Consider the following 15,952-nt stretch of genomic DNA (forward strand, 5'->3'; position numbering starts at 1 on the left):
CCTCCCCCCCCCCCTCCCATCTCCCTTTCCCTCCCCCCCCCCTCCCATCTCCCTTTCCCTCCCCCCCCCCTCCCATCTCCCTTTCCCTCCCCCCCCCTCCCATCTCCCTTTCCCTCCCCCCCCCTCCCATCTCCCTTTCCCTCCCCCCCCCCTCCCATCTCCCTTTCCCTCCCCCCCCCCTCCCATCTCCCTTTCCCTCCCCCCCTCCTCCCCCCTCCCATCTCCCTTTCCCTCCCATCTCCCTTTCCCTCTCCCCCTCACCCTCCCTCTGGCTCACCCTAGGATTGTATTCATTTGAATTTATAGCATTGAACAGGCCACTTGGTCCAATGGTCTATGCCCATGTTTATGCTTTGCCCCCTACTTCCTGTAACCCTATTAGTATAACCTTATTTCTCCTTCACGTGCTTATCTGGCTTCCCCTTAAATACATCAATGCGGTGTGCTTCAACTACTCCATGTGGTAGCGAGTTCCACATTTTCACCACTATATATTCTGGCCACATATTTAGCAAGTGAACACCTGCACTCTCAACCATTAAGGTTAATAGATTGGAAATTGCCAGGTGGGAGCACAATGTAATCTCCAAGTATGTGCCAGTAATAGGTATTGTGGGAGTTTAATCCCTTAATTCTTCAATGACTTGCAAGTGTAAGTAATTATTCCTCATTACCCTGCCCATCAGAATGCATCTATCTGCCTACAATGTATTGAAAGTCTAGTGTGCAGCATAGCCTTTGGGTAACTGTCAACCTTACGCCCTGTCAAATGTTCCCCATTGCATTGTTGGTAAACATAAGGATTATGTGCTAGAAAACAGGTGTGCTGACTGACGGTGAGAAAACTCCATGGTCTTTCAATAAGTACATGAAAAATTTCAAATGCATTGAATTGTACAGCACAGAAACAAGTCCATGCCAATGTGTATGCTCCGCATGTGCCTCCTCCCATGCTTCTTCATCTAATCCAATCAGTATATACTTCTATTTCTTTCACTCTAATACAGATAACAAGCTGAAGTGAGCACGAAAGGCATCTCAGAATGTGGCTGGTAATGGTAATTAACCATAGATCATGAGGGTCCATGGGGGTGATCATAGCCATAGATCAAGGGGGTGATGGAGGAGTGGATCAGAGTGTTCCGGAAGGAACGGTCCCTACGGAATGCTGACAGGGGGGATGAGGGGAAGATGCGTTTGGTGGTGGCATCAGCTGGAATTGGAGGAAATGGAAGAGGATGAAGCTTTGAATATGGAGGCTGGTGGGGTGAAAAGTGAGGACAAAGGGGACCCTATCATGGTTCTGGGTAGGAGAGGAAGGTGTGAGGGCAGAGGTGCAGGAGATGGGTCGGACACAATTGAGGGCCCTGTCAACCACCGTGGGTGGGAAACCTCAGTTCAGGAAGAAGGAAGGCATGTTAGAAGTGCCATTTTAGAAACTGGCTTCATCTGAACAGATGCAACAGAGTTGAAGGAACTGAGAGAATGGGATGGAGTCCTTACAGGAAGCGGAGTGTGAGGAGCTGTAGTCGAGATAGCTGTGGGTGTCGGTGGGCTTGTAATGGATATTGGTGGACAGTTTAACACCAGAAATGGAGACGGAGAGGTCAAGGAAGGGAAGGGAAGTGTCAGAAATGGACCATGTGAAGGTGATGGAGGGATGGAAATTGGAAGCATAATTGATACAATTTTCCAGATCCCGACGAGAGCTTGAAGCGGCACCGAAACAGCCATTAATGTACCGAAGAAAGAGTTGTGGAAGGGGGCCTGAGTAGGACTGGAATAAGGATTGTTCCACATACCCCATAAAGAGACAGGCCTAACTGGGGCCCGTGTGGGTACCCATAGCCACACCTTTTATTTGGAGGAAGTCTGACAAGTTAAAGGAGAAATTGTTCAGTGAGAGAACAAATTCAGCCAGTCAGAGGAGAGTGGTGGTGGATGGGGATTGTTCAGGCCTCTGTTCGAGGAAGAAGCAGAGAGTCCTCAGCCCATCCTGGTGGAGGATGGAGGGATTGGACATCCATGGTGAAGAGGAGCCGGCCAGGGCCCAGGAACTGGAAATTGTTGATATGACATAGGGTATCAGAGGGATCGTAGATGTAGGTGGGAAGAGACTGGACAAGGGGAGAGAGAATGGAGTCACGATGGGAAGAAATGAGTTCAGTGGGGCAGGAACAGGCTGACACGATTGGTCTACAGGGATAGTCCTGTTTGTGGATTTTGGGAAGGAGTAGAAGCGGGCTGTCCAGGAATGGGAGACTATGAGGTTCGAAGCAGTGGAGGGAAGACCTTCAGAGGTGGTGAGCCCTGGAAACAATGGCTTGATGTTCAGTCGTGGGGTCATGGTCCAAGGGGGAGGTAGGAGGAAGTGTCTGAGAGTTGGCGCTCAATCTCTGTGAGGTAGAGGTCAATACGCCAGACAACAACAGCACCACTCTTGTTGGCAGGTTTGATGACAAAGTCAGGGTTGGATCTAAGAGCGAAGTGCAGCAAGTTCAGCAGGAGACAGGTTAGAGTGGGTGGGAGGAGCAGAGAAATTGAGATGGCTGATGTCATGCTGACAGTTCTCAATGAAAAGATCAAGAGCAGGTAAGAGGCCAGAGGGAGGGGTCCAGGTGGAGGGGGAATATTGGAGATGGGTGAAAGGATCTGTGGAACAGGGGAGGAGGACTCCTGCCCAAAGAAGTGAGCATGGAGCAAAGGTGGCGGAAGAAGAGTTCAGCATTGTGCCACATGATGCCCCCTCCCCCAACCCATCCCCACAAGGGCCATCTGTTACTTGTTCATGTTTTTTTCAGAGTGCTTACCCTTGTCCTGTTATCATCACATTCTGCTTTCTTACCTTTATGCCACTATCAGCACCTTCTTTAGCCCTTACCACTACCACAAACACTCCCTTTGTCCTTTTGTTCATAACATCTTTGTCAATCTCTTCTTTGCCCCCACCTATCGCTGGCCTTTTATCCAGCTCCACCTGCTCCACCCCCTTAAACAGTATAAATTTCATCACATTTCTACTTCTCTGTAGCTCTGAAGAAGGGTCATATGGATTAGAAACGTCAATTCTCTTTTTCTCTCTCACAGATGCTGTTAGTTTTTCCAGCATTTTCTGTTTTTGTTTCAGATTTCCAGCATCCAGTATTTTGCTTTTATCTTTGCATTTATCAAACTAAATTTGAAACCGAGCCATATAAGGAGATAATAGGACAGGTGACCAAAACCTTGATCAAAACAGGGTAAGTTTTAAGCAATATCTTCAAGGAGGTTAAGTGTGATAGAGAGGGGAGGGAATACTAGAGCTTAGGACCTAGGCAGCTGAAGGCACAGTCGCTAATGATAGGACAAAGAAAACAGAGGAGTGCAGGGATCTTGATGGATTGTAGAGCTGGAGGAGGTTACAGAGATATGCAACAGGAGCTAAGCCATTGAGGATTTTGACAGCAAGAATGAGAATTTTAAAATTAAAGCTTTGTTCGACGGGCAGCCAATGTAAGCCACTAAGCAGAGTGGTGATGAGTGAACAGGATTTGGTGCAAGTTAGCAGGGTTTTAGATGAGCTCAAGCTTATGGTGGGTGGATGAAGGGAGGCCAGCCAGGAGAGCATTGGAACAGTCGATTATAGAAGTGACAAAGGCATGGATGATTGTGGTGATTCTTTGAAAAGTTATCCAATTAGTCCTGCTCTTCCTCCCAAAACCTTACAAAGTATATATCAAATTCCCTTTTGAAAGTTACCGTTGAATCTTCTTTCACCACTACTTGTCTGGTATATCATAAAAAGTTGGACAACATATTAAACCCATGTCTACAATGGACAGGAGCTGTACTTCAATTCCAAAGCTTCAGAACTGTGACTCTTCTTATCTTGTGGGTCTGCTTGGAGCCTGTCTCCCCAGCCATTTATTACATGGATCCACAAACAAGGGTGTGTTCAGGTGGGAAGGCAGGACACAGCTCGGCTGGACATGTTGGCTGACCAATGGCAAGAGTGTGTAAATGGCCAGTTGGAGGTCATGTGATGAAACCTCCAGGAATACATCCAACCAGAGCTAGTCTAGGCAATTTTGTTCTGTATGCACTTGTATTTCCCACTTGTTGTTCTGTCCTGTATGAACTTTGCATGGCCAGTAGATTACTCTTCAGTTGATTCAGATATTTGTCATTACAATAAGGTTTAAACATTAGGCGTGGAAATTTATCAATTAATTTCACCGTAGCCATATTGTTACTGTCCATCAACTGTAAGCTATATCATGTATTCTACAAATCAGCACATTGCAGGGGTTTATCCACTCTGAATACAAGTTATTTGGCTAAAGATCTCGTGCTCATGCTTTTCTACGATCATGCCCCAAAAACCAGTCAATAATATTTAAGACTAAGGGATTATTCAATTAAAAGAGAATCAATCGTAGATTAACTCTGACTGCTCAAGACAGATCATGAGCATTTTTGTTGGACTTTTTTGTACCAATATGACCAATTCAAACATGCTCAGCCTGACCAGCGGACCGAGAGTTGCTCATTTTGGTTTTTAAAAAATTGACTTATTTTGGGTTTCTCACTCTTAAAAAAAAAAATAAGCAAAGCTCCATTTTGTCTGATGTTGCTCATCACTGTTGATCAAACATTAATAGCACATTTAGTAGAGAAGGTGGTTAATCTTTTGCCTTTTTGATCAGAACTGCACAAAATTTTTTTAATGACTCAGTGCCAATCCCAAATCACCAGCTCCCTCCAATTGCAGAGAAAGGAACCCACAGCACCATTATAAAATTATGCTTCCAAGTGCTGCTTTTGTTATTAATAAGGGGCATTGTGATATCTCCTCAATGTCTACAGGAGTTGTACTTTGAGAGACAATGAATGCCAAATAGGTTTCAATCATTTAAGATTCTTTAGTAAGGAAGAAATAACACTTATTTGAAACTGCCTCTATGAAGTCCCTCAGGAAGTCCCAAAGCTCTTTACAACCACTGACATACTTTTCTGAAGTGCAGTCAGTGTTGCATTTAAGGAAATGCAGCAGCCAATTTGCGCCCAGAAAAGTTCTACAAACATTGTTGCCTGACCCTATTTATACTGTCAGCTTCGGTTATCTGCTCTGGGAACTTCACATCTGGTAAGTGAGGAAGTATTGCCCAATGTCCCTTCAGCACCCCCCAAATTCCCAATTTTAAATTTATCTCTTGGTATTATTTCAACCTTTCACCATCTGTTCTATGAACTCCATTCATAGTTCATGAAAACTTCTTTTTGACATCTCCTCTTTTCCAAAGAAAGCAAGTTACTTAAAAGGGCCAGGGTTGGGCTCTCAATAAAACCATCACTGTGCTTTAAGCAATTTACATTGGATGGCAGCACTACTGTAAATATTACTGTAGAAAAGTCCCAGAAAATTCTTTGCCATAGCAGACTGAACATTTATCACAGGGCATCACTGGGAACACTCCCATTGCACAGATTACCAAACTCATGACAGCATGAGTCATCATGGCAGCTGGTGGAATTCAAATTCAATTAATAAATTTGGAATATAAACCTAGTTTCAGTCATGGTGACCATGAAAACTATCATCAATTGTTGTAAAAACCCATCTGATTCAGGGGAGGAAATCTGCCGTCGTTACCTGGTCTGACCTACACAGGACTCCAGGCCCACAGCAATGTGGTTGACTCCTACATGCCCTCTGAAATAGCCCAGCAAGCCACTCAGTTTAAGGGCAATTAGGGATGGGTCAGTGGGTGTCATCAGTGGTACCCACATCCCATGAAAGAATTTAAAAAACTCAGAGCATTCTAAGTTGGAACTGGGAGACTGTGCAGCTTCCTGCCTAAGATTTTCTGTACAGCGTTCTACTAAAATCAGTCAGATCAGAATTGATTTCTACACAACCCTGTTTGTTATTTACCTCTGTGAAGATTTTGGTCTAGGAATTCAGTAGCACTATACCTGTTTTACAGACCTAAATTGACTACCAGTGGATCCGATACAGTGTGTACCAACTGCCAGGTTGGTGATGGCTGTTCAGTTGGCATCCAGTGTGTCTGCCAGAAACTAATAATAAACCCCATTGGAAATTGGGAGTGGGAGCGTAATGCCCGTTGCAGACCCATTTGCTAAACTGGTCCGTGAATGGCCACAGTATGTGCTGTGCAGAGCTGTGATCAGTTTCTTCAAGTGTAGAATAATCAGCCATCCTAAAAAAGGGCCACTGCAGGGAGTGATGGGCTTTACCCCTGTTTCCCTCATGAGGCACTCTGGTGAGTTATCAAGCTAGGCAGTGGCAAATGGCATCCTGAGCTTGCTGGCACTATCTTCCTGAGGCTTGTGGACCAACATGCCCTGGTTTAGCCACGGACCTCCTTGGGCGGGACTACCCGACACTTCACCTCATATTTGGTTTATGTTTTCTGATGATTTTTATTTTAGCTGCATGAAGGAACCTTGTTTCCTCTCAGCTTTTGAGAGCTCTTCATGGTTTGGAGTTGGCTGTCCCATTAAAAATAATACTGGGTGTGCGAGATGTGTATTCAATTTCCAGCATCATGACTGAGCCTGTTGGCTCACAATTGATTGGTCTTGGTTATTGGTCTCAGTGAATACTGACATTTCTTGGCCACTGAAACCTAACCTTGGAACAAAAAGGAATGCTCAGTTCTTGCACCTTGGCTGGACTTAGTGCTGGACAGGTGCAGTGTGCAAACTCCTTTTATACTATGCCAACAATATGTCTTAACATCAAACACTTAATGGCTATGGCATGATCATCCCATTTCCTCAATATGTGAGACTGCCCAACCAAATATTAAATCAGTCCACATTCTGCTGCGGATATTTGCCCCTAAGAGCTGAGTCTGTTGAAACTCATTTTTCTTGCGACCACTGTCCTGTCAGTCAACTGGACGGAGCAACTTTGCTAATAGTGAACTATAGTTGAACCAGGGCCCTGCCTTCTGAACCCATTGGTCCCATGGGATTTGAATCTTTGAATCCAATCCAGACTGAAGAGGACTGGGATCCTCTGTGAGAAACACAAAGGGTCCAACATAAAACAAATGTTGCAAAGGATCGACATTGGTGCCAGTCCAGTTCAGTAATCGGACATCAACTGGTTTTTAATTTATCTTATCATATGCAAGGAAAAAATATACACAACAGAAATGTCTTGCTAGTGGCATTATTCTAAAGAAAAACATGCATTTATATAGCGCCATTCGTGACCTCAGGATGACCCAAAACACTTTACAGTTAAGCACTTTTTAAGTGTAGTCACTGGGTATTGATTGAGGGATTAATATTAGCTAGATATTGGAGAGGGCCCCTGCTCTTCTGCAAAATAATACCATGGGAACTTTTACCGTCCACTTGAGAGGGCAACAACTTGGTTTGACAACTCAATTAAAAGTGCTGAGTGTCAATCGGGATTATGGGCTCAAGTCTCTCGAGTGGGATGTGAACATATAATCTTCTGAAGCGAAGATTCTGAAGTGCTAACCAACTGAGCTGCTGGTTGATGCTATTCTAAGGCTTGGAGTAATCACTAGGTTAGAACTAAGCGTTGGAGCAGACCTGTCTGATGTTGTACGATGTGCAAAAATAACACGTTTGCAAAGGGGAGAAAATTGAGGAAGAAGCTCTTTAAAATGTAGTTATGGGAACTGGTTGGGGACTGGCATTTCTTGTCATCTTGCCTTGCAGGAGAAAAATTGGTAATATAGCTTACTGCTAAAAGTCCATTTTACTGCAGTAACACTCACTGCAAGTAGCATTGCCAACTCTGGCTGGATGTAAACTGGGAGGTTTCAGTGGATGACCTCCCTTCGGACTGCCCCACCTCTAAGCCACTCGCCATTAGTTGCCCAACATGTAAATACTTCGCCCTGACATTCCACAGCCAATTGAAAAGTGAACAGACTCTTAATTATCTGACTGGATGATTTTTGACTATCGGCCAAAGAGCCTTTTCTTTCCTAACTAACACAGGTACAGTGTCTCAAAACCAACAACCTTGGGACCAAGTCCATGCCGGATTTCGGATCATGCCTTTTGTGCCGGGCAGTTTGGGCTGGGTGATGGGCCACCCAGACCACGTGGATCGTGGGAAAAGACAGGTGCGCGAAGCCGAGAACAAGTTAGCGCACCACCGCACCAATTCAGCACCTAGCCCAACAAGCCGGTAAGTTATTTTACTTATCTAATAATCATAAAACTTCAAGCATGGCAGCTTAAAAGTGTGTCCGGTTATCAGACATCACCAGTTTTCAGATAGCCAGATTTGAGACACTGCAACCATAATAATAACTAATAAACAAAAGCGTTGAAAGAAATTTTTTTAACGCTTTGATTTTTTTTCTCCAGGAGTTTGCTCACAACAGTGTCCTGGAGATTAATCTTCAACTCCATCAGACTCCAGTACATTCCTGGAGGTTTGGCAATCCAGAATCAAGCTATTTTGGTGATTTCAGGGTCAGGACAATTTGAACTGAACTTATTTCCACATCAGGTGAGAAAGCGAGAGAGTGGTTGATTGACCACAAATTACCACACACCCAACAGCAAAATAAGAACGTTGAAAAATAATTGACGGGCGATTACAATCATGTACTATTACCATACATCTGATCAAAACTGCTCCTGTACCTGTTGTTCCCGAATTTGATTCTCCACGAGCTCCTGTTTTAGTTATCTCTGCAAAAGGAAAACACAAATCTCGATCAAGGAAAGTGGGAGAACCTTTTGACAATTCACATACTAGGACTCTGGCAGACAGAGCTGCATCAAGCAGTTCATTTACCATTGAAATCTCCTGACCTTTCCACCTCCCATTTCTCCCTTCATATTTAATGCAGCATTGCTTTGCGACTAGGGTTGCCAACTCTGCTTCAACGTATTCCTGGAGGTAACATCACATGACCTCCTGCCTCCAACCAGTCCCTGCCCCCACTATCGGCCACCCGACACGCCCACCCCCCAGGGTGCCCCACCTTCCTGGAAAGCTGAGGAATGTTTTGTTACCAAAGTGGATGACTATTTGACTGCCAGTCAAGCTGTTTGTTTTTATCTCATTTCCAATATTTTTATGACTAAGGGAAATGAAAACAAAAACGCACAGTTTTTTAATGCTCCTAGAATTTTCTCCCAGGGATAGGAGATGGGGGGTGAGGGGTGGTGGTGGAGGGTGTTGGGGGGCATTGAAGTAATGTTCTGGAGGTTAAATTTTAATTAACGGAGACTCGAAATCAATCTTGGAATCTTAGCAACCTTACTGCGACAGTCCTCAATCCAGGAATTCCCCTTCCCCTGTTCTCCTCACCATCCGATCACCTATCAGTTGAAGAATAGTTTAAGAAAAACCCCGCAGTAATTGAGGAAGAAAAAGAGAGAGAAAATGAACTGCTACCAAAACATATCAATGCAGATATTTCCTGTTACTTCACCGCAATAGTTATTTCAGCAGTCACCTAGTCTGACAGCAGATATGGCCAATACAAATAGTCATAGCAATGCAAAAGGCCAATGAAAACAACTGTACCACTTTCAATTTACAACACTGTAGGTTCAAATCTGTGAGCCAGAAAACAGAGTTATGCATCAAAATGGGCATCAGCCGCACAGCAAAGTTACGTGCAGCCTGCACTGAGATGGTCAACACCCCCACGAATTGCCTGATTTCTACAAAAGAAACACTTCCATATGCCGTTAGTTCTTGGAAGAAAGGGAGATGTTGGGGTCACAATGGCTAATTTTGCTGCATTTTTCTTCTTCCATTGGTCTTTTCGAGTAAAACAGAGTTGAACTTACTTGGTAACAAATGGGAGCTCTCACTCTCAGCAGGTAGTGTCTGATGTACGAGGCAGAAAGGGAGAGAAAGAAAGAGGGTAAATCAAGGATAAGAGAAGATAGGAGACAGAAAGGAAAGCAAGAAACCATGAAAAGGAACAAGCAGATGAAGTGTGCGTTCCAACCCATTTGAGTTGGGAACAATTGGTCTTTGGAAAGTTAACGTGTTAATGGTGTGCAAAACGTACAAACATTTTGCATCCAAGATGTATAGGACCAGCCACCCAAACCGTCATGATCGGAAATAGTGGAAGTGCTTTCATATGGATAACTAGATGAGAAAGGACCAAAGTCCATCTTTTTCATCTTCTACTGTCCTGGCAGTCACATGATACCATGACCAATCACACCTGAGCTCTATCAATTAGTCTACAATAGACCCCGACATGAAATGAGGAATTCCCCCAAGTGGTGGAGAACTCTGGGAACCATAACTTCAAAGTCACTTGTTCTTCCCATAAAGTGCTACATTCAGTGCACATCAAGTCTCAAATTACTCATTTACTGTAACCCAAAATGTCATTTTCTGGAACCATCTAATGAATCCATCTAATTTGCATTTCTGAATGTTAAACATCTTTGCAACATGATAGGGATTACCTTCCAACACAAAGAAGAGTTTGGGTGGCAAACCAGCACAAAACTACTGTGAAGACAATAAAAACTCTAGATTCAATACAATACATGTTGGAGTGAGATTCCAGAGCCTCACTGTTTCCAGTCTGGACCTCCAAGGGTAAGTGTCATTTCAGGATCATCATTCACATCATCATCAGCGACATTAATTACCAGCCCGAATTGGCTGCGGCAGGAATAATTTGTAAATCCAGCAATTTCGTGATCAGCATTAACTTCAATTGGGAACTCTCATGGTGGGAAGGGACTTTTCTGTCCTGGCTAAATATTCATCCCTCACGGACATCAATAGAATAGATGATCTGGTCATTATCTCATTACTTATGTGTGGGGGCTTCCTGTATGCAAGTTAGCTGCCACATTTCTCACATTGCAACAGTGACTACATTTCAACCATACATCATTAGCTGTAAGGTGCTTTGGAATGTCCTGAGTTTGTGAAAGGCACAATATGAATGCAGGTTATTTCTCTGTTTTGTTGACTGTAAAGAGGCTAATGGCAATTTGCAGAGAATCAGAATTCATGGTGTATCTCTTTTACTCCACAAGTTGCTGGATTACTTTTGTGCATTAATAATGATGAGTGCTGTTAATGCATCAGTATAATCCCTGGAATTTCTAGACTACTATATTTGCAATGCAGCAGAATTTGGGAAAGCACAGGTGCTTCTCCCAGATGCACCACCAGATGGCGGCAGTGTGCTCATTCAACTTTTTTTTTCACATCCATACAGTCAACAATTGTAAATATGTGTATTTACTTGTCCACTCTTTGGAAACTCTGTCAAGCAATGGTTGCTGGACAGAAACAGGGTAACTTGGGCCTGTAGCTGACAAACAACATGAGTGGCCCAAGCATCATTCGATGATGCACTTCCCAGCTTTAAACTGAAGAACCTGTGTCAAAGGTCACAGTGCAGGACACCCCCGTCCCCCCACCACCCCATCAAGGTTAAAGAGAGGAGATAAGTTGGTGATAAGGTGACATCATAAGGGTTTTAACAGACTGCAGGTGGGAAGGGAGTTTTATCCTCATGGTATATGTGTTTCAAAACTCAAGCCCGTCCCTCTAAAGGGTTAATTCCGCATGTTCCACAGCCTGATTTCCCTCTGTGACATCACTATCATTCTCATGGGTGCACCTCGCTTCAGTGCCAAACATCTGGCACAGGGCCATTGTCGGGAAAGTTAATCGATTGCCAGAAGACAAATAGAAATCTACCCCAGATGACAAAACGGTGATTCCCTGGGGCACTGTGCACTCTCGTGATAAGATTCAAAATCTCCACAATACAATTCTCACTGAAAGACTGTCAGCAATGAAAGAAGTGTCCAATATTACGATTCTGCCACTGTACGTTTTAGCCCTTTGCCAGGCCTATCTTGATGGCATTGCCTCCTGAAGGGGAATTTCACAAACACAGGAGGCCACAAAACACTTTGCAGCCAATGAAGTATTTGTCTGAACTGTAGTCACTGTTGTAAAGTAGGAAACATGGCAGCCAATTTACATGCAGCAAGTCCCAGGAATGTGCTATCTGTTTTTAAGTAACGTTGGTTGAGGAGTAAATGCTGGTCAGGACACTGGGGAGAACTGTTCTTTTACCTCCACCTGAGAGGGCAGGCAAGGCTTCAGTTTAGTGGCTCATCTGAAAAATGGCTCCTCTTACAGTGCAACATTCTCTCAGTACTACATGGAAATGCCAGCCTAGATTATATGCTCAAATCGTAGAGTGAGACTTTAAATCACAATCTTTGGACTTGAGCCACAGCATGGAGAGCTATCAAGAGTAGGAAAACCTGACTAAACTTTGTGCACTGTAGCCCCGGGATGTGATAGTGCCTCAGTTTCTTTCTTTCCCTCTCTTTATTTTTCTTTCTACACCTGATTTGATTCTAATTCACCCTATTTCCTTTCTCGTCCTTCCTTAGCTTCTTTCTCAGTCCTTAGATCTCATTGGTTAAGGAGGTGGATTGTTTGCCCTGGTGCTCTCTAAGGTTCAAGTTGTCCCATTGTCCTCTTTCTTAGCTCACACTTCCAGCAATACACAGTGCAAAGTTCTTGTGAGCTCTATGGTATGGGAATATCATTAATACAGGAGCATGCCTCAACGTGCACTGTTCTAGAAAACTCTTGGCCAATGTGTACTTTCAGCTGGAAAAACGTTAAGCCTCTGGGCCCTCCTCCCTAATAGCTCACCAGTCATATTTCTTGGGGGAGGATGGTGGGAATTCCCCACCCCTCCTCCACCTTGAAGATCATCCAGTTGAAGGTCAGGAAAGTGAGCAGTAGAGCTGACAACTGCCCCAACACACTCATTGACCTCCTCCGTAATGCTACTCTTTAAGTCATCACATTCACAGGACAACCCACGGATATCAACTGGAGGTGAGTTGTAGCACAGAATGATGACAACAGGCCAACTCATTATCCAACTGTACGTGTCTGCAGACCTCTTTAGAACATGCCACGACTGAATCATTGTTCCTGTACATGGAATTGAAATTATTTTCTCTCATATGTAGACATAAAAATATTGTCCTGCATTACCAGTATCAACAAGAATGTGCTACAGGAATCAGAGCTGTGTCTCTCCTGCCCACATGCACTCTGACTCCATTTCCCAGACAGCACATGGTGCACTGTTTAACGTCACCATGTAAGCAGTGAAGAGGTGGATGTGTCATTGAGAGACAGAGTAAAAGACAGCTCTGACGTTAGTCTGCTTTTTGTTGAGAATCTGTATTTCATGGAATTATACAGCACAAGAGCAGGTCCATGCCAAGTTGACCCATTGTCCTTGTCCTGAGCTCATGCACGAGCCTCCTCCTTCTCGATTTACTCATTTTACCCTAGTATTCTTATCTAACTTCCCTTAAATGCATCTATATTATTTGCCTCAACTGCTTCTTCTGGTAATCAATTCCACATTCTAACCACTCTCTGGGTAAAGAAATTTCTCCCTATTGAACAGAAGAACAGAAGAAATAGGAGCAGGAGTAGGCCATTTGGCCCTTCAAGCCTGCTCTCCCATTCAATAAGATCATGGCTGATCTTCTACCCCAACATCACCACTATCCCCATAACCGTTATCTTAGTGCCCAAAATCTGTCAATCTCTGTCTTGAATTTTTGCAACAACTGAGTATTCACAGATCACCAGAGCAGAGAATTCCAAATATTCAAACCCCTTCGACTGAAGAAATTTCTCATCTCAGTCCGAAATGGTCAACCACTTATTCTGAGACTGTGACCCCATTTTCTAGATTCCCAGCATCTACCCTGGCAAGCCCCTTAGGAAATTTATATGTTTCAATTAGATCACCTCTCATTCTTCTAAACTCCAGGAAAGTTACACCTAGTCTACTCAATCCCTCCTCACAAGAATATCCTCTCATCTCAGGAATCAGCCTCATGAATCTTTGTTGCACTCCCTGAAGGGCAAGTATGTCCTTTCTTAGGTGAGGTGACTACTGGGTTTATTAGTGACTAACTTATATTTATAGCCCCTATTTATGGACTGCTGCACAAGGGAAACATCTCCTTCACATGTACCCCATCCAAAACGCTTCATAATTTCAATGAACTCTACCATGTCACCTCTTACCTTTCCCTTTCTATAGAAAAGAGCCCCAGTTTGTTCATTTTTACTCAGCATTTCTAATCTCTCCATTCTGATATCATTCTTGTGAATCATTTTTGCGTTTTCTCCAGTACTTCTGAATGGTTTTTGTAGTATGGGTGACCAGATAATGCACTGTGCCCCACATGTTGTCTACCGAGTAGCTGGTTGGTTTACCAAATCAGGTTTTAAAAAACACAGCAAACACTGGGAATCTAACACAGTGGAACTCGGCAGAAGGCCCATCATAAACAAGAAAGGTTGATGTTTCAACCTTCATCAGAAAGTCCAGATCCAAGACATTGTAAGAAAATAGATGGTGTAGTGATTATGTTACTGGACTAATAATCCAGAGAACGTGAGCTCAAATCCCATCTGAAAATGTGAAGTCATGGTTAAAAAAAGCATTGGACAATAATAAGTTGATTTCAGTGACCATGAAGCAGTCAGATTGTCATAAGAAAATTCCAAATAGTCGAGCGTAGGCCCTTCAGCAAAGGGAACCTGCTGTCCTTGCTTGATCTAGCCTACATGTGACTCCAGCCCCACACTAGCGTGGCTGACTCTTAATGCCTGTCTGAGGAGGCACAGTTATCAAACTACAAGGGTGGATGATACATGACAGTCATGTCCACATTACAAGAATGAATGCAAAATAAACGCAAAATGCCAGAAAAAGCAGGTTATAGGGACATTGGGAGAGGTGAGGAAACTCGAGTTGATTTGTTTGCTGATCAAATAACTCTGTCAGGATATTGGTTCTGAGGTAACTAAACACCAGTCACCGCTGATGTTGTCTTATTGTGTGTAAGTCTCGGTACTATGAGGTCTGCCATGACTTCTACACTCGGAGGCTGGAGAATAATGAACAGAAGATTTCCTGGAATACCATAGCAAGTGGATTCATAATGATAAAAGGCCTAAATGATTATTGGATTTCTTACTTTCTGCAGGCATCATAAACTCATTAAATAAAACTGCTGCTAGGTTTCTTGACTCTGGATAATAATCCTACTGATTTACTCAGAACTACAATAGTGTTGGCCAGGATTAACAAATGGCAATTTCACATTAATCAGTAGAAGAATCGCAGGCTTCTGCTAATAAATGAGTATTAAGAAAATAAATAATTTGCATTTATATAGCACCTTCCATAACCTCTCGACATCCCAAAGTGCCTCTGTTGAACTATAGCCGCTGTTGTAATGTAGGAAACGGGGCAGCCAACGTGATCAACAATGAACCATCTGTTTTAGTGATGTTGAGTGAACAATAAATATTGGGCAGGGTTACCAGGGAGAACTCGCTTGCTCTTCTTTAAATAGTGCCCGAGGATCTTTCACATCAACCTAAGAGGGCAAATGTGAACTCGGTTTAACATCTCATCCAAAAGGTAGAAACTCCGACATTACATCCCTCAGGACAGCACTGGGATGGTCAGCATAGATTATGTGTGGAAGTCTCTGGCTTAGGACTTGAACTCCTGACTTAGAGGCAAGAGTGCTACCCATTGGGCCACATTGCATTACATTGCAAAGCAAGCAAACCTAGTGCAATCGACAAGGGTCCGGCTAGCAGTCAATCTCAACAGTGGAGACCGGAAACATGGAAAACAAGTATCCTTTCCAGGGACCTTCAACGAGGGACCGACAGTTCTTGGGCAGCAGCTTGCAGTGTTGGTCCAAGATGGCTGCACTCTATTGGAGCACTGCTTTCCTGGAACCCCAGCAGCTTCACATGAAGGCCACTAGATATAGATCAATCCAACACACTATCCTGTGTTACTAAACTGCTTCTGATCTACCAAGGTTATATTGCTCAAGCAACGAGCCACTGCAGACATGGTGG

General features: G+C 43.7%; 1 protein-coding gene across 4 annotated transcripts in view; it reads right to left on the bottom strand.

Annotated features, from left to right (window-relative positions):
* Positions 1 to 15,952, bottom strand: part of LOC121291157 (transcription factor HIVEP3) — a 370,482-nt gene that overhangs the window by 81,027 nt on the left and 273,503 nt on the right. Inside the window, exon 2 of one of the 4 annotated variants that reach the window (XM_041212247.1) lies at positions 8,647 to 8,694. The exons of the other annotated variants lie outside the window; for them this stretch is intronic. The gene's annotated coding sequence lies outside the window, so the exon portion shown is untranslated. The remainder of the gene's footprint in view (positions 1 to 8,646; positions 8,695 to 15,952) is intronic. 4 annotated transcript variants of the gene reach the window in all.

The sequence above is a fragment of the Carcharodon carcharias genome, chromosome 19 (assembly GCF_017639515.1).
Source record: "Carcharodon carcharias isolate sCarCar2 chromosome 19, sCarCar2.pri, whole genome shotgun sequence".
Taxonomy (NCBI): Eukaryota; Metazoa; Chordata; class Chondrichthyes; order Lamniformes; family Lamnidae; genus Carcharodon; species Carcharodon carcharias.